This window comes from Canis lupus, chromosome 8, assembly GCF_048164855.1.
Source record: "Canis lupus baileyi chromosome 8, mCanLup2.hap1, whole genome shotgun sequence".
NCBI lineage: Eukaryota > Metazoa > Chordata > Mammalia > Carnivora > Canidae > Canis > Canis lupus.
This window is the reverse complement of record NC_132845.1, coordinates 66,616,347-66,631,862: the sequence shown is the minus strand read 5'-3', so window position 1 is coordinate 66,631,862 and position 15,516 is coordinate 66,616,347. Positions and strand designations below refer to the sequence as shown.

Here is a 15,516-nt window from a genome sequence, read left to right as displayed (position 1 = left end):
ATCATCCCAGAAAGCCATTCCTGGTTTTAAAAAGCCAAGAGTGCCCAGAGTGTAAGGAAGATGTCCATGAAGATGATTAATGCCCTTTGGGATCTCACGCAGTGGTTTTTGTGATTACAGAGTATCATTCAGGGAAAAAGATGCACCTCCAAAACTTCTGTACCCTCTCCGAGGTCAGTGAAAGTTACTCAGATTTACAGAAGGTATTTCCCTTTGAAATCTGTCACCATTGTTTAATTTGTGACAGTAAAGAGAAACCAAGGTGAGCTTGTTACCATTTACCAGAGCACTGAATTCAGTGACACCTGGGCCTCTTTTGGTTGGGAGAAAGCAGATGACCATTCCCAAGCTGATGTGACAGGTCACCTGCTTAGGTCAGCAAGGGACCCCTATGAGCTGCCCCAGCTGGGGATTTCTATAGCCCCTTGCAGGGCCTCCAAGGGTTCTGGCCTTCCTTCTCAGCCCTTATTCTGTTTGGCTAGCAACTCCCAGAACTCAGTTCTGCAAGCTGCGGAGTGAAGCAGAAGAGAAGGAGGCTTTGACATAGTTTCATTAAGGAGCTTTGTGGGGCAGCCTGGGTGGCTCAGAGGTTTAGTGCCGCCTTCAGCCTAGGGCATGATCCTGGAGACCTGGGATCAAGTCCCACGTCAGGCTCCCTGCATGGAGCCTGCTTTTCCCTCTGCCTGTGTCTCTGCCTCTCTCTCTCTATGAATAAAAAATAAACAAAATAAAAAGGAGCTTTGTGAAACTGACTGGCTTGGAGGGGTGAGCGGACGGGGGTCCCCAAAAGAGGCCACCTCTGCTGAAAGGCCCCAACCCCCTCTCCTCTGGCCAGCCTGCCCACCCTATCCAGTGGCCCCTACCTGCTGCTTGCACTGTTGTCATGGCTAACTTCAGTGAGCTGCCCCTGGGCCTGGGGAGGGAGCCTGAGGACCGAGCTGGGAATGGTCCCCTTATGCTCCAGCAGAAGACAGGCAGTGGCTGACATGAAGGCGAAGTGGAGAAGGCCCCAGGGGAGGAGCCATTGCGGGGCAGGGAGGCCCAGGGGGAACTAGGCAGGGGATAGAACACAGCCTCACAATCCTCCCCTGTTCCAAGATTCTCAAGTTCTGAGCATGGAGTCCAGCCACCAGGAAGAGGCTGGAGGCACCACCCATGAGACTCAGTCTCTGGCAGTTAAGACAAAGCCCTTTTAATAACACCGCTAACGCCATCCCTGGTCAAATCCATGACTTATGAGAGGTAGGAAAAGTAGGGTGAGCCAGGTAAGGACAAAATGTGACCGGCACCAAAGACAAAAGCCCGGTGCCAGGTTTCATCCTGTGTCCCAGGAAACTGTCAGTAGGGACAGGTGGAGCAAGGATTGTAGCCTTATCCATGAGGTGATGGCCCCCTCATCAGAGCAAGCGCCCTTCACAACCATCATTCATTCATTTCTATGGGTTGTTGCCCTGACTTTTCTCGGTCAAGTTCCTTCCGGAGTTCCAACATAGACCTAAGAAGGGAAATGTACATTACACCTCTGCCAGGAGAGAGGGGGTGCCAGGAGCTGAGCATAAGACTGGTGGCAGGATCCAGAAAAGCAAGAGCTGTTGGGAGAAGCCCAGCAGGGCCCACTCTGTCCATGGTGGGTCCTGTTCATCTACCTGACTGCTGCAGGCCAAAAGTTGTCATGGGTGTGAAATGCAGACTGGCTCCTCACTGCATCCCACATACCGCATCGCTGAGGAATCCGCTTTCCAATCTGAGCTCCTATCTGAAGTTCACATCATTACAGTGAGAAAAACTGGATACTGCAGAACAACATGTGGTCTGTGGTGCTACCCATATGCAACCCTTAGTCTTCTAGTTTCAGAGAAGCCTCCTGCAGTGAAAATACATCCCCCTCCCATATGCCTGCACACAGGAGCCAGGACGCACAGGAGCCAGGACGTGTAGTCTCTCCTTTAAAAAAAAAAAAAAAAAAACACAACACAACACAACACAACAAAACCCAAACCTTATTTAGATGTAATTGTGAGGTCTTTCTTTTAGAGATGACACAACCTTCTTGTCCCTCTGTCACCGCCAAGCCTCCTGAGCATATCCAGGCTCTCTGGGCTCCTCCCATACCAAGCTGGGAAGAATCACCCTTCGGAGCTGCTGTGCTCTGCTCTCATTGCTCAAACGAGTCAGCGGTCCTCCACTGCCTGCAGCACAAAATCCAAGCTCTTCAGTGTAGCATCCGAGAGCTACTGACCATGAGAAGCAGCCCCTACGCAGGTCAGCCCTTCCTCCTCCTCCCACATCACTCACTTGGCACGTTTTCCCAGGGAACCTGAGTTGACTGGTTTTGTTATTGTTTCTGACAGATCCTCCTTCCCAGACAGAGTCAACAGGCTCCAGGATGTCAGGCTGTCCAAATTCCAGACCTCCATTCCCTGGACCCACTAACCTGGAGCCCACCTAGGGCTGTTTCCTCACCTGTCAAATGGGGTCATAACTGTAGCAACCTCATCAGATTTTTGTGAGAGGTGATTGTGTGTGTGTGTGTGTGTGTGTGTGTGTGTGGCACGGAGTGGGCATCCAGCATGGCACGTGGCCACTGTCTCCAAGCACTGGGTACTGCCCGGAACCTTGTACAGGAATCTGCATTGACATCAAGTAAGAAAGGACAGTCCTTCTGTCCCCATACGTAACACAGGAAAGGGTTTCTAGCGGATCTGGTGATCCTTTCCTAGGAATTAGATGCACATGTGATTTACTAGGTTTGACTTTTCCCCCTCGTGGACAATTTGCTTTTTTTTTTACTTGGAGATCTCTGCATCTCCATGGAGATGCCCAGGCCCTCTGTTCTCTTACTATAATAGAAGAGATGTCTCTGTTTGATGGAAGGCCAGGCCCCATCTCAGATTTTGGAACCCAGATCTTTCCCTGGTTGACTATGTAGGTTCCTAACTATCCCAGAGCATCAGGCATGAAGAGGACATCCACATTCCCTATACTTTTTTAATACTCAGTTTAAGCTCTTATGAATCAAATTTCACAAATCTTTCTTTTCACATCTAAAACACAGCTACAAATAATGTAATTCTCTTCAACAACTTAACCTGTTATAAATAGGGCATGGTTAGTTATTGCAAACACCTCAGCACAGAAAGCATGTACTAATTTCTCACCAAATATCATCATCATTGGGTCGACTGGGGGGCTCAGTCAGCTTTTGGCTCAGGTCCGCACATCGGGCTTCCTGCTCAGCAGGGCGTCTGCTTCTCCCTCTGCCTCTTCTTCTCCCCCTGCCTGTGCTCTCCCCCAAATAAAAAAATAATATATTTTTTTTAATATTTTATTTATTTATCCATGAGAGACAGAGAGAGGAAGAGAGAGAGGCAGAGACACAGGCAGAGGGAGAAGGAGGCTCCATGCAGGGAGCCTGATATGGGACTCGATCCTGGGTCTCCAGGATCACGCCCTGGGCTGAAGGCAGCGCTAAACCACTGAGCCACCCAGGCTGCCCAAATAAATAAAATCTTAAAAAAAGATAACTATCAACATCATCTTCATGATTCCCTTTACTTTTTGAAAAAAGAGAGGTTTTTTCCTTTTTTTTTTTTTTTTAAGATTTTGTTTATTTATTCATGAGAGACACAGAGAGAGAGAGGCAGGGACATAGGCAGAGGGAGAAGCAGGCTCCATGCAGGGAGCCCGATATGGGACTTGATCCCAGGATTCCAGGATCATGCCCTAAGCTGAAGGTAGACACTTAACCGCTGAGCCATCCAGGTATCCCAATTTCCTTTACTTAAAAAAAAACAACAAAAAAACAAAAAACCTTGCTAGAGTTACAGCTATATTTATTTTGGTATTTTTCCAAGGTTAAAGGCCCCAAACAAAAAAGGGTACCATCTATAACTAGCCAAGTTAGGACATTTTGGTTACAGATGGATTCTTGGTGAGGGCTGGAGCTAGGCCATCAGACTAAATTTGCTTTTTAGAAATGTCATTTCCTGCATCAGTCAGATTTGTAAAACCCACACCCTTCACATAGATTTAAGTTCTTTGCAACTTTATGTCTCCCCTAAAATGATGCATCTTTTTTTTTCTTTTTTTTTAAGATTTTCCTGATTTATTCAAGAGAGACACAGAGAGGCAGAGACATAGGCACTGGGAGAAGCAGGCTCTCTGTGGAGAGCTTGATGCAGGACTCGATCCCAGGAACCCTAGGATCACAACCACAACCAAAGGCAGATACTCAACCTCTGAGCCACCCAGGTGCCCAACAATACATCTTTTAAAAAATATTTTATTTTTAAGTAATCTCTACATGCAACATGGGGCTCAGACTTACAACCCTGAGATCAAGAGTCACATGCTCAGGGCACCTAGGGGGTGCAGCTGGTTAAGCATCTGACTCTTGGTTTCAGCTCAGGTCACGGTCTCAGGGTTGTGGGATCAAGCCCCGCATTAGGCTCTATGCTCAGTGGGGAGTCTGCTTAGGATTCTCTCCCTCTCCTCACCCACTTCCCTACCCTCCCCCATCCCCTACCCTGTGCACATGCACTTCCTCTCTCCCTAAAAAAGTCGCATGCTCTACTGGCTAAGCCAGCCAGGTGCCCCTATAACAATGCATTTTTAAAGTCTTGCTGAGGGGTATTCCAAAACCCATCTTTGGGTATTTTTTATAATTGATTAACCTAGTCCTGTCATTACAAAATTGTGACTTCATCTGTTAGTATTATTAAAAATTTATGTTTGCCTTATTAGCGTTGCATTAAGATTAGCAAGATCTCTAGAAATTTTATTACCCAGAAATGAAGGACTGAATCTTCATGGTGATGTCTTCTCTTCAGGACACTTGGGTGATGTATTACCGACCTGGGAATATGTAGTGAAGCCTGTTCCTTTTTTTTTTTTTTTTTTTTAAGATTTTATTTATTTATTCAAGAGACACACAAAGAGAGGGGCAGAGACATAGGCAGAGAGAGAGGCAGGCTCCTCAGGAGCCCGATGTGGCACTCAATTCCGGGATCTCGGGATCACGCCTGAGCTGAAGTCAGATGCTCGGCCGATGAGTCACCCAGGCGTCCTGAAGCCCGCTCCTTACCTGGCTTTTGTGTGTGAGCACTGCAACAGGCACCTGCCTGTTTTTGTGAATAATCACCAGTCCAGGGGCACCTGGGTGGCTCAAATGGTTAAGTATCAGGAACCCCCGGTGGCTCAGCGGTTTATTGCTGACTTTGGCCCAGGGCGTGATCCTGGAGACCCGGGATCGAGTCCCACCGTGGGCTTGCTGCATGGAGCCTGCTTCTCCCTCTGCCTGTGTCTCTGCCTCTCTCTGTCTCTTATGAATAAATAAATAAAATCTTTTAAAAAATGGTTAAGCGTCTACCTTTGGCTCAGGTCATGATCCCAGAGTCCTGGGATCAAGCCCCATGTCAGGCTCTCTGCTCAATGGGGAGCCTGCTTCTCCCACTCCCTCTGCCTGCCGGTCCCCATTTGTGCTGGGAAAATCAACACGTACACGTATGTTAGAAATCTCCTACTGTATTCATTTTCTAGGCTACACGACACAGTACCACAGATTGAGCAACTTAAAACAATTCATGAGCCCGTAGCCAACATGTGGTCAGGCTGTGTACCCACCTGGAAGCCCGAGTGGGGAAAGATTCACTGCTGGGCCGTTGGGCTGTTGGATGGACTCACTTCCCTAGCTTCTCACTGGCTGTTTCAGCCACCCTCAGATCCTAAAGGCTGCCAGAGGTCCCCTGCCCCAGGGCCGTCCCCAGAGGCCATTGATAACATGGCTGTTTGCCTCTGCAAGGATGGCAGGAGTGAGTTTCTAGCCTCAGAAGAGACCAAGTCCCCCTTGAAAGGGCTGTTATCTAACCCAAGCTCACCCAGGATCATCTCCCTTCCAATTAACTCAAAATCTACGGATTTCGAACCTTAATTACATCTTGTACACTCCCCACGTCTCTGCAGTATTCTACTAGCTAGAGGGGAGCCACGGGCCAGCCCACATCACAGGAGGGGACTACAGAGTGGGCAGAGATCACGGGGCCACTCGGGGTCTGTCTCCACAGCCACTTACTGAAAGCAGTGGGCATTATGCAGATGTCTGACCCTCTGCACCTGCAGCCACGCTTGTGCAGCTTCATAGTAACGTGTGCCCTGGGGCTCCATGGGCCTGGCCCTGCAGGCTCTCTGAGCTCACTGTTACTTGCCTCACGTCTCCCCGGCCCCAGCCACGCCGCCTCCCTGCGGGTCCTGGGCTGTTGCATCTGACATTCCCGGCTTGTGCTTCACTCACATCCTCGCCCCTTTATTCGCCGCCCCCCCTCACGGAGCCCCATCAGGGAAACCCTAAAACTACGCAGAGAGGCAGTCAGTAGGGATGAGGCTCTGGGGTCAATGCCTGAAGGCTGAATCCCAGCTGCCTCTAGGCAATGTGACCTCCCCAAGCCCCAGGGTCAGCCTTTGTCAAGTAAGGCCAACAGTCTGAGCCCTTGCGGCAGCGGCCTGGCTAATGCACCTGAGTGTCCAACCTCTCCTTTCCATCTGGGCTGGGAGTGGACCCTGGTGCGGTTTCAGGGTCAGCTTGCCTGCATTCCTGCCCATCCAGAGGCCCTGGTCAGGGATCCCACCCTGCTCTGGTCCCTTCCCTGGTCCTTTTTGGTTTCTGGAGAAATTTCCTTTATATATTTTTTTCCTCAATTTCATGTCTTTTGGATCAGGAGGCATATTGGCTACCTATAGAGGCCTCTCCATACCTCAATCAAGTTCATTCTGTCTCACATTTCTCCAAATCACTTCCACTACCTGCCCCACGTCCAACCACTCTCCAGCATTTACTGAGTACTCACAATGCCTAAAGCACTATACCAGGCAGCAAATCAGCCTGTCAAACAACCCCGAAGTTCAATTTCCTTAAGCTTCCTTTAATTGGTGATCTTCACCATTTAGGGATAATGAGTGACAACAGCTGCAAAATATAAATTGGGAAAAGATCATAGAACACTTCATCCTTAAAACATGTACTTGGAAATACAGTAGGAGACCAGAAAGAGGAATTCGGGAATTCTATAATAAGACCTTACGTTAAAGGCAGCAGTAACATACAGCTGATGTTTGTTTTTTTAATTTAATTTGAGAGGGAGGGAGAGTATGCACAGCGTAGAGGGTGGGGGAGGAGCAGAGGGAGATGGACAAGCAGACTCTGCACTGAGCTGGGAGTCCAACCCGGAGCTTGATCCCACGACTCCGAAGTCAGGACCTGAGTGGAAACCAAGAGGCAGATACTCAACTAGCCAAGCCGTGCAGGTGCCCCAAGCCGATGTTTTAAGAGATTAGACCACAGGCTCTTTAGAGCAGGAAACTGGGCTCTTTCTGTACCTGCACCCACACTGTCCTTGGCCTGCTGTTCAGTGGTTTGAAAGTAACTTAGGAATTGCTGTTGGGACAGGTTCTTGCGTGGGAGACCTCGGCAGGTTCCTGCCTACAGCCCCCAGGCCAACACAGCTGGGTGAGCTTTTTTTTTTTTTTTTTTTTTTTTTTTTAGGGTGAGCTTTCTGTTCACTTGGGGATCTGACACCTGTGACTATACGAGAGGGTGAGGACACCACCACTGGTGACTGGTATTTGCCTCCCATCTCACCATCAGGTCCAAAGCAACAGAGGGGACTGGAAATTCATGTCGTCCTGGGCACCGGTCCCAGCCTTGCCACTGCCTGCCTCTAAAGAGAAAATCACAATGACAATTTCTGACTGTTCTGTGTGAGAACTACCTCTGTTGCCTAGGAGATCTGGGAATCTTGGCAGGGACCCCAAAAGGTGAGATCCTTGCTCCCTCAAACCTCCAGTCCCTAGGACATACCAAAGGAACTGGATGTTGGTTAATGCATACTCGAGCCTGGAACTTTGGGTCTGCAGCGAGACACAGGGAATGGGCAGAGGGCAGCAGCAGCACCATCCAGGGTCTGGAACTGAGTGGAGGCCATGATACTGGGGCTGTTACGATGGCAGGATGTGCATGGTGATTTGGGCTCTCATGTACCCTCTTCCTGCTGGTTTACTGAACCTGGTTTTCTTTTTTTTTAAATTTGAGCTTAAATTCTCCTTGTTTTTTTTTTTAATTTTTTATTTATTTATGATAGTCACACACAGAGAGAGAGAGGCAGAGCCATAGGCAGAGGGAGAAGCAGGCTCCATGCACCGGGAGCCTGACATGGGATTCGATCCCGGGTCTCCAGGATCGCGCCCTGGGCCAAAGGAAGGCGCTAAACCGCTGCGCCACCCAGGGATCCCTGAACCTGGTTTTCTAACCTGCTGTGGATTCTATGAGTTACACAAGACCCACTGCTATGGATTCCCTTCCACCTTTCAGTCTGCAACCCAGCTGTGTGGACACTGATAAATCACTTTATCTAGCTGTGCCTTTGAGCACTGTCAGATGGGGCTGGTAACAGCCACTGGGACTGGCCCAACACAGGCTGCACTCTTCTTTCCCAGGGGAAGCTCCCAGAAAAGATGTGGCTGACTTGGGCTCAACTTTTTGAGAATAAAAATGAAATGGATGTCAATTTGTAATATTCATTAACTTGGTTTTATGTGCAGATTTCCAATCAGAGATACACCCATGAAATGTTTAGAAAACATTTTTCACTCTTACTTTTCTGAAAATGACTCAAACTTCTTTTTGTGTTGCTATCACCACGGTGTCCCCATCATGCCAATGCTCCCTGTGCCAACAAAACAGATTTCCAGGGCTCATCATCTTGTCTTTTTTCTGGATTGTTTGAGCTACAACATTTTTTATTTTTTTTTTTTTTATTTTTTTTTTTTTTACAACATTTTTTAAAATCCTGTGTGATACTGTCACTAGTAAGTTATCTCATTCATGTAGAACTAGGATAGTTGCTTTTACCATATGTCCTTAAAAAAAAAAACCACGCCTTTTTAAATTATAAAATATAATAGAGAAGTCTGTCTGAGACATAAATGTTGTGAGTTATCATAAAGCAAAACTGACATAACCACTGCCCTGGTCAAGAACTAAAACACTGGCGGTAATCCCAAAGCCTCTGCACATCCCCTTGGTGCTCCAAAGGCATCCGCACCCTGGTTTTTATGGTAATGTTATGGTAACCACTTCCTTATCTTTATATTTTTACCAAAAATATACATCTGCAAACATTGTAATTCTTGCCTATTTTCGAACATCACATATAAAAGGGATCACATATACTCCTTTAGGCTAGCTTTTTTTACTCCCCATATGTTCTAGATTCACCCGCATTTTTGCATCGAGTTGCATTTCATTTTTTGTTACTGATAATATCCCGCCGTATGACTAGATCACATTCATCTGTTCCACTGCTGATGGACCCTGGGGGCCGTTAGAAACAATGCTGCTGAGAATGTTCTCATATGTGCTCCCGAAGTGTGTACTGGTAAAGGCACTGCTGACCACAGGACGGGCCTAGCTTCAGGTTCACTGGATAGTGTCAGACTGACTTCCCCAGGGGTAGCAGCAACTTATACTTCCACTTGGCATAACCTATAGGCAACTCCTTGTGGGTTTAATTCCTATTCCCCTGCTTTCTAGCTAAAATCGAGCATTTTGTCAGGTCTGTTAGCCATTTGTAGTTCCGCTTTCTTCTTAAGTGCCTGTTCAGGTCCTTTACCTTTTTCACAATTTAAATGTCTGGGGGCACCTCGGTGGTTCAGTGGTTGAGCTTCCACCTTTGGCTCAGGTGGTGATCCCAGGATCCTGGGATTAAGTCCCGCATCAGTCTCCCCGCAGGGAGCCCGCTTCTCCCTCTGCTGAGTCTCTGCCTCTCTCTCAATGTGTCAAATAAATAAATAAATAAAATCTTTAAAATTAAAAAATAAACAATTTAAATGTCTGTCTTTTTCTTACTGACTGGCAGTTCTTCCTATGTTCTGGATCCTAGCCCTTTGTTGGTTATGTGTGTTGCAGATATCTTCTGTTCTGTGACTGGCCTTTTTACCCTTTTAATGGTGTCTTGATAAAGACCCATTTTTGACTTTAAAGTAGTTGAATTTATAATCTTTTCTGTTATAGGTGGTGCTTTCTACATCTCTTTTGTAGAAATCCTTGCCTATCTCAATATTTTTAAGATATTTTCTTATATGGAGGCACCTGGGTAGCTCAGTCGGTGAAGTGACTCTTGATTTCAGCTCAGGTCTTCATCTAATGGTCACGAGTGAGCCCCACGTTGGGTTCCATGTTGGGTGTGGAGCCTACGTTTAAAAAAAAGAGAGATTTTCTTATATTTCTTCAAGAAGTTTTGCTTTTCACATTTAAATCTGTAATTAGAGTAGCCATAAAGCTAGGTTTATAACTCCCGTCCTAGCATCTCTTCCAGCTAGCAATCCCTTTTACTCTTAAGGGCATCTGGAAATTTCCTTAGGCTTTTCTTCTTGGAATGAGTTAGCAACAGTTGATTCTAATCCTAGCCACCAGAGATTACTGGGTTTTGGAGAGGTACAGAGAAGCATACCAGAATGCCTCAGAAGAGCCAGCCTGGGCCTGGCTTTCACGCCTAGTGGTGGGGTGGCACCCATTCTTGGTGCTCTGCCTGCCTGGGAGAGCTGTGGTGAGCCCAGCAGAGCTGAGGCCAGGAACTCCCTTATCAGTCACCACCCAGGGCAGAGCCTACCTGTGGCAACCAACAGCAGAGCTCCATTTCGGTGCTGGAAAGAGAGTTGATGGGATTTGAGATAAGAAGCATCACTCCAGAGTATGTTAATAATAAACTTCATTTGTGTAAATGATGGAAAAACACAATGAAGGACATTTTAGGTACAAGTGTCTTGTCTGACGAGTTATATCTCTGGAATCAGATATACAGTATGTTTCTTTTACATGCAAGTAAAAACATAGATGATGGTTTGATTTTTGAACAGTCTGTGTGAATTTGCGGCCATTAGAAATTCCTGGGCACGTGGTGGGGCTCAATCGGTGCAGCATGTGGATCTTGATCTTGGGGTTGTGAGTTCAAGCCCCACACTGGGTGCAGAGTTACTTAAAAATCTTTAAAAAAAAAAAAAACAATAAGAAGTTCTTCAAACTACTGTCAACCAGGAGCCATCATGTGGTCTGGTGCAGAGTGCTGCACACAGTGAGTGCAAAGTCCATCCTGTGTGAGAAGCCTCTGGCCCAGGAGAGAAACAGACCTGTATACCTACTGGTGTATAAATAATCAGGACTTTAAAGGTATGAGTGCAAGCTTTATGTTGCTTCCTGGGGCGTAGTTTATGTTTCGCAAACTAACCTGGGTATTGTCTACTACTGACCCTTGTACTTTACCAATGACCTTATCACTTTACCCTCCTCCACCTCTTATTAAACACCTTTATACACACAGCTCAAATACACCTCTATGGGTTATAGTACTTCCTGCCTTCTCGTGTAGTTCTCATGCCTTCTCCCTGATTGGACCTTTTCTGCTCCAGGTAAAAAGGTCTCTCAGCCAGTTTGAATCCCCAGCATTGCTAGCACTAACCTAACATGTAGGTTAGGCATAACTCCAAAGATGGCTGTTGAATGAACCCTTGCCTTGGCCATGTCTGTGGGAGTCTGGATAATCAGACAACGGAGATGGTGGCTAACACTGGCTTCCAGGTTTAGCTCACTGTTTGCTGCTGTTTTAGATTTTAGGTGTTGTAGGTTTCTTCATAGAAACAAAAACAGTTTTTCACTTTAAGGCATCGTTACCTAGATGAATCAGGACATGCACATGAACTTTGGAGTTGTCCTTTTCAACAGATGGTTTCAGCAAATTTTCCTCTGCCAGAGATTCAGTCGGGGGGGATGGGTAGAGTGGGTTGGGGAATGCCACATTCTTAACTGCTTCCTCTAGCACCTTAATAACTCTGTACAGTGTGGGTTAGTGGGAGTGAGGCACTACTGATGGAGCGGTGACAAGGGGTAGCTGAAGTCCCTGAGCAATGCTGCCCAGGGTCCTGCCTTACCAGTACCAGGCTCACAGGCAGACATCTGACTTGTGGGCTTTACAAAGGGAGGGATAGGGGCACCTTGGTGGCTCAGTGGTTGAGCATCTGTGTTTGGCTCAGGTCATGATCCCAGGGTCCTGGGATTGAGTCCCACATCGGACTCCCTGCTCAGTGCAGAGTTTGCTTCTCCCTCTACCCCACTTCCCCTGCTGGTACTTTCTCTTTCAAATAAATAAATTAAATTAAAAAAAAAAAAGAAAGTCACTCCCTCAAACTTATTGCAGTGTGGTCAGGGATATATATAGGAAAACAATAAGACAGGATGTGGCGGGCACAGAATAAAGAACATACAAGATGAGGGCATAATAACCCATGTCTGGATCCCTGGGTGGCTCAGTGGTTTGGCCCCTGCCTTTGGCGTGATCCTGGGGTCCCAGGATCGAGTCCCATGTCAGGTTCCCTGCATGGAGCCTGCTTCTCCCTCTGCCTGTGTCTCTGGCTCTCTCTGTGTGTCTCTCATAAATAAATAAATAAATAAATAAATAAATAAATAAATAAATAAATAAAATCTTAAAAAAAAAAATAACCCATGTCCGTGTTCCTCTGGGTTTAGTGAGACATGACCTATGATCTGAGACTTATGGCTGCATGAGAATGGACAGCGGAAGGAGGATGCGTATGGCATGTGGTAACAGTGGGGGCTGCATAGGAGAAGTTTAGAGGTCCGATGGGGCGAGGGGCACAGCAGCAAATTCTGCCAAGGCTGGAGCCTAAAGATTCAGAGAAGCGCCACAAAATTGAGGATACCATGGAAGGTAGAAATGGTGGGGAAGAGCCAGCGATTTGGAAAGCCTGAGCTCTCTCCTGTGGCTGATGGTCAAGTGTTGGGGAAATCAAGACCGTCCAGCATGTCTATCCAGCCATCCCTCCCTGACCCAAAAATGAGAGACAGATACAGTAATGTCCATCATCCTGAAAGCAGCCCTCTATCGATCATTTGGAATGCCTCTCAACCCAGTGTTGCTTCTGAAACTCTGAGACTTGACACAAATGGCCAAGAGCCTCAAACTCAAATATGCAGAGACTATAATAACAACACTAGTAATATGTGAGCGCTTGTAAGTGCTTTACATGTACCTTCTCATTTCATCCTCCCTCCAGCCCAAAGACACGGATGGTGTTATTCCCATTTTACAGAGGAGGACACAGGCTCAGAGGTATAGTAATTCATATTAAGTTATGGAGCTGGGTGGGATATGAACCTACTAGTGTCTGGCCCAGGAGAGAAGTGGGAAGGACGATAGACAGGACACAAGAAACGGAGGTTAAAATGAAAGAGCAGGGGCGCCTGGGTGGCTCAGTGGTTGAGTGTCTGCCTTTGGCTCAGGGCTGATCCCGGGGTCCTGGGATGGAGTCCTGCATCAGGCTCCTTACAGGGACCCTGCTTCTCCCTCTGCCTGTACCTCTCATGAACAGAATAAACAAAAGTCTTAAATAAAATGAAAGAGCAGAAATAGGAAGGAGGACTCTCAGCTGTGGTGAGGGCAGATTTAAAATGCAGGCGTCCTGGCAATAAGTGAAGAGAGTCACCTCTGCATGGGCTGAAAGAACTGGAGGGAGGAGGGGTGCAGTGTTGGTGGCAGGGGGAGGAATCTTGGATCCCCAGAAGTTCCACTGGGTGAGAGTCAGTTCAGGGAAACTGGAATGAATTGTGTGTCACAGCACAGGTGCTCTGCAGGGGCTCCGGGGAACTCCTAACTCAAGGCTTCTTTTAACATGGAAACTGAGGCCAAGTAGAAGAAATGGCTATAAAGTGTCACCGACTGAACAGAATAGAGGTCCCCTGATCTCTAGATGACTACTGCTCTGCTGTCTGGCAGCTACTTGTCCTCCTGCTAATAGAACCTCCTTTTCCTCCGAGGAACCACCCCCTTGTCTCACTGAGCCCTCCTGCCATGGGTCTTTGTGAGCTGGGGCCGCTATAACACAAATATCACAGACTGGGGGTGTTCAAACCACAAACACTGAGCTCTTGCAGCTCTGAAGCTGGAAGTCCAAGATCCAGGCACCGGCAGGTCCCGTGTCCAGTGACAGCCTGCTTCCTGGCTGGAAGACAACCCCCGCCCCCGCCCCCCCACCCCACTGTATCCTGACAAGGGGAGGGGGCGTGGGCTCTTCTGGGTTTCTTATAAGGGCGCTACCTTCTTCTTCTTCTTTTTTTTTTAAAGATTGTATTTATTTATTCATAAGAGACACACAGAGAGAGAGGCAGAGACACAGGCAGAGGGAGGAGCAGGCTTCACGCAGGCAGCCCCTCGTGGGACTCGATCCTGGGTCTCCAGGATCACGCCCTGGGCTGAAGGCGGCGCTAAACCGCTGAGCCACCTGGGCTGCCCCAAGGGTGCTACCTTCTTAGGAGGGCTCCACCTCTGTGACCCAATAACGCACCACCAGGGCCTCATCACCAAACACCACCCCCACTGGGGATTAAGGTTTCGATGTATGAATACTAGGGAGACACAAACATACAGTGTACAATAACCCACATCTCCAGACTAAGTCAGTTCACAAAAGCTACGCTGAAGGTTACACACAAGACCACAAAACTGTCCAGGATGAAGCAGAGGCTTTTCTGCCTCTCCTCCCACTGCTGGCCTTAGCCTATATGGGGCTTCCCACAACACAGCTGGTCTGCAGCCTCAGAAAGGAGCAGGGGCGAGAACCAGAGCAGAGAGGCGACCTGGGTCCCAGCCACAGGGTTTCCCCCTCTATGTCAGGCTGTGTCTGGCCTGCCAACAGTCACGTCTGTTTTTTGTTTGTTTGTTTTTTAATCTCCATCCTCACTGTGGGGGTCGCTCCCGGGGTTGTCGACTGGGTGGAATGAGGTGCAGGAGCCTCACCTGCATCTGGGCCTGGCAGCCAGAGAGCACTCTCATCTGAGCTAGCACTAGGCGCTAGGTTGGCCGCCTCCCATTACGTTTTCTGTCCGTGGCAACACGAGTCTGAACAAAACAGTGGCCTGTTATTGCCACAGCCCCATGCTGTCCCCGCACAATGACAAGTTTGGAGGATTTCTCCTGAGAAGGATAAAGCCTTGAGTTTGCGTGCTCAAAGGCGACATTCAGTTGGAGGGGGAACCACCCAGGCATGGGCAGCCGCCAGCTCTCCTCCTCTGCCCTCCAGGGCCTCCCGGCCGCCCCCTCCTCGCCTTACGTGCTGAGAACACGCGGCTGCCGGGCAGGTCCGGGGAGACGGCGGGCCGGGTCCGGGGGGACGGGTCCCGGGGGGACAGGTCCTGGCAGGCGGGTCCTGGGGTCGGCGGGCCGGGTCCTGGCAGGCGGGTCCTGGGAGGAGGGTCCTCAGGGGTCGGCGCGCTGGGGCCTGAGGTACTACGGGTCGGGGCCTGAGGGGACAACGGGCCGGGGGGGTGGTGCCGGCAGGGGGCTCTCGGGGACGACGGGGGCGTCGGTGGTCTGCAGGCCCGCCCGGCTCCCGGGAGCGCGCGGAAGCCCCGCCGCACCAGACCGCCGCGGCACTTGCCCCCGCGACCCCGGAAGT

At 48.6% G+C, this 15,516-nt stretch overlaps 2 long non-coding RNA genes across 6 annotated transcripts; one reads left to right on the top strand and one right to left on the bottom strand.

Annotated features, from left to right (window-relative positions):
- Positions 1-1,084: 1,084 nt before the first annotated feature.
- On the top strand, positions 1,085-5,657 carry LOC140638898 (uncharacterized). 4 transcript variants are annotated; one of them, XR_012035843.1, is made up of 3 exons: positions 1,096-2,262; positions 2,352-2,513; positions 4,095-5,657. It is a non-coding gene; the product is annotated as an uncharacterized lncRNA (long non-coding RNA). The 4 variants fall into 4 exon arrangements; XR_012035844.1 differs by lacking the exon at positions 4,095-5,657 and having other exon boundaries at positions 1,096-1,627; positions 2,035-2,262; positions 2,352-3,321; XR_012035845.1 differs by lacking the exon at positions 4,095-5,657 and having other exon boundaries at positions 1,097-1,265; positions 2,035-2,262; positions 2,352-3,321.
- On the bottom strand, positions 4,878-15,515 carry LOC140638897 (uncharacterized). Of its 2 annotated transcripts, none has more exons than XR_012035841.1 (6): positions 15,172-15,515; positions 10,142-10,242; positions 9,247-9,364; positions 8,648-8,713; positions 7,634-7,712; positions 4,878-6,961 (listed from the first exon to the last, which is right to left on the bottom strand). It is a non-coding gene; the product is annotated as an uncharacterized lncRNA (long non-coding RNA). The 2 variants fall into 2 exon arrangements; XR_012035840.1 differs by lacking the exon at positions 4,878-6,961 and adding an exon at positions 7,096-7,252.
- Position 15,516: the final 1 nt, after the last annotated feature.